At 35.2% G+C, this 3,365-nt stretch overlaps 1 pseudogene; it reads left to right on the top strand.

Annotated features, from left to right (window-relative positions):
• Positions 1–1,836: 1,836 nt before the first annotated feature.
• LOC103245161 (large ribosomal subunit protein eL18 pseudogene) lies at positions 1,837–2,424 on the top strand (annotated as a pseudogene).
• Positions 2,425–3,365: the final 941 nt, after the last annotated feature.

The raw sequence follows: 3,365 nt of genomic DNA, 5'->3' as shown, positions 1-3,365 counted from the left end.
ACTAGACAACAAGATTCCAGAATTTTAAAATCTTAAAGAATTCAATCCTTTCCTACAACTATAGGTGAAAATTTTAGATTTCTTATTGTAGAACCTTCAAATCTTAATAAGCTAAGCAAGTTTAAATGAGTAATAAACATTCTCTCTTATATTCAGTTTTTACTATTTCTGGTTATTCTTCAGTTTTTAAGTTTGGACATCAAATTTTAAATCCAGAGTAATTAATGATTAATAAAATATTCAAATTTATTTTAAATGAAATCTGAGTGGGGAAAGGTGCTGTAATTTTTTGTGAATATAACAACGTATCTACTTGACTCTTCTAAAACATCTAAATTCATCACGACTTTTTTCTACCTCTTCCACCCCTTGAAAACCTCCAAAGGATCTATATTCTTTATCCCAGTATTTAACTGCTACACATTTCTGTAATGTTATATTCTGTAATGTGAATACATAACACATGGTTACATTGTCAGTACTGCTGCTAAGTAAATCATTAGCTAGAGAAGGATGTATTATTTATACTACATAGCACTTAGAATTCTGCTGAATAAATAGAATACAGAACAGGTATAGGTGCTACTACATGACTTCTCACTGCTACATAGTTTTGATAATTAATTTTAATGTGAATTCTATGACGTAGGTATTATTATAGCCAATTTACAGATGTGGAATCTGAAGCTTGAAGTGGTCACATAATTTTTTGAAGATTATTCAGCCAGTCACTGAGAAGGATAGAAATCAAATGCACTTTTCTTTAATCACAGCCTGTGACTTTTCTACTACACAATACTGTATCTACACCTTTACCAAATAAGTACTTATTTGTACATGTTCCCTTTATTTGTTCCATGTGTGGATTTTTATAACTTTACCTTAATTTTATGCTCATTAAAGAAAAATAATATATATCATATTACTTTCTATATTCTGTTCCTTATGGAGAATCAGCATGGTTTCTGGTCATAGCAAACAGAAGAAGGGCCTCACATTAAGTCATAATATACTCCAAAATGTCAAAATGAAGTTTTCATGTTAAAATTTATATATCCAAGAGTGAAAAATGCTGACAATCCCTACATAGTAGGGCATCGCACACGGCAGAGGATGACATGAGCTGTATAACTAGCAAACATAAATAATTTGTATTAGTTTTAAGACAATGTAAAAATTATAAATTCTTGATCTATATAGAAATTAAAAACTGAAATTAATTCACTCTATGAGAAAAATTTGTCACAAGTCTTCATGGCAGGATGTGTTCTTTGCTCCGCCCCAATTTATATGGTAGAAATCACTTTAGAAATCTGTTTTAAATCTGTGTTCTATTTTAATGGATTTTGTAAAGTTAAATCATATGGAGTGACGCAAATTCCATTTAGATAGCAAAGTCTCTTTCAAAACATAGGCAGTAATCTATTCTACAGAAGATGCAGGGTTTTATTTTTTTTTTTAATGTAAATTTGTTCAATTATATATAAAGCAACTGTGGATCACCAAAACATAGAATGTCATAAAACTTACAAAATAAGTTCTTACAAAATAAAGGAATATTGACACTTACAAGTTGCATTCAAAAAATGTTTGGGGAGAAAAACTCTCAGTTGTTATGCTACTTTAATGAAAGCTAGCATTTTATCAACTGTGATTTAAATATATATATATATATATATAGAGAGAGAGAGAGAGAGAGAGAGAAAGTTATGGCGGGGAAAGACTCAAAAAAGCTGTGGAACTAGGAAAGGTTTTTTAAAACGAGAGGTTTTTCCCTTAAGTGGTAAGAAATGGGAAACTAAGCTTTTGGGACCTGGCCCAGCAAGAGGCACCATCATGGGAGTTCACATCCGCCACAACAAGGACCCAAAGGTTCAGTGCAAGGAGCCCAAGAGACAGGATCTACCTGAGGCTGTTGCTCAAGCTGTACAGTTTTCTGGCCAGATGAACCAACTCCGCATTCAACTAGGTTGTGCTGAAGAGGTTGTTTATGAGTCTCACCAACCGGCCATCTCTGTCCCTTTCCCGAATGATCCGGATGATGAAGCTTCCCGGTCAGGAAAACAAAACAGCCATGGTTGTGGGGAACAAAATGGATGACGTGTGGGTTCGGGAGGTGCCCAAACTGAAGGTGTGTGCGCAGCGCGTGACCAGCCAGACCGCAGCAGCATCCTCAGGGTGGGGGGCAAGATCCTCACTTGCCACCAGCTGACCCTGGATGCCCCCAAGGGCTGCAGCACCGTCCTGCTCTCCGGTTTTCACAAGGGCCGAGAGGGGTACCGGCATTTCGGCAAGGCGGGGAGTACCATGCACAGCAACACCAAACCCTAAGTCCACTCTAAGGGCCGGAAGTTCGAGTGTGCCGGAGGCCTACGGGCCTGCTGAGGCTACAAAAACAAACCCTGGATCCTACCCTCTTATTAAAATGATTTTGGATACTGACAAAAAAAGAAAGAAAGAAAGAGAGAGACAGAGACAGAGACAGAGAGAAAGAGAGAAGAAACTATGGCTCCTCCTCAAGTGAAAGCAAAGCCTGCTAAAAGATGCCTGGAAAGCATTTTACAAGGTTTCTTTTCCCAAAGCTTATCAAGGGCATAACAAGGGTTTTCAAAATTTAAAAAGAAGACTAAATTAGCGCCAAGAGAAAATTAGGAAAGCTTTGTCAATTATGTGCATGTACACATGCCATGTGACATTATTTTAAATTCCAATTATTTTATAGAGAAGGTAACTTAGTGTTGTTAATTGTATATGGTCACCTTACGACCTCAAGACAAATTAGGCAAAGAAGAGGAAGACCTATGCGTTGCAAACTACAAAACATCACTGAGAGAAATTGAAGAGAACCTAGGCAAATAGATATACTGTGCTCCTAGTTCAGACAACTGAACAGTGTTAAGATGTCAGTTCTTCCAAAATTCATCTATAGAGTTAACGGCAATCCCAATCAAAATCCTGGCTTTTTAGTAGAAATTGATAACCTGACTCTAAATTTTATATAAAAATGAAAGGATCTAAACATTTGAAGACAACATTGATAAAGAAAAAAGTTGGTGGATTTAAACTACCTTATTATAAGAATTATTTTAAAACAACAATCTAGTATGGTATTGTCATCAAGACAGACAATGTAATAGAAAATGGAGTCTAAAATAAACTGACAACTCTGTAGTCAACTGATTTCTAAAGCATGCAAAAAAAAATTAATAGAAAAAAATCGTTTCAAAAAATGTTACTGGAAAAATTCAATATCCATACTAAAACCAAATATTATGTCCCATGGTATAGAATAATTTACCCAAAATGATCATAGACCTAAAAGTAAAAAGTAAAACTGTAAAATTTCTTGAAGAAAGCATAGGTGA

The sequence above is a fragment of the Chlorocebus sabaeus genome, chromosome 23 (genome assembly GCF_047675955.1).
Source record: "Chlorocebus sabaeus isolate Y175 chromosome 23, mChlSab1.0.hap1, whole genome shotgun sequence".
NCBI lineage: Eukaryota > Metazoa > Chordata > Mammalia > Primates > Cercopithecidae > Chlorocebus > Chlorocebus sabaeus.
The sequence above is the reverse complement of the archived record's forward strand: the minus strand, read 5'-3'. Positions and strand labels throughout refer to the sequence as shown.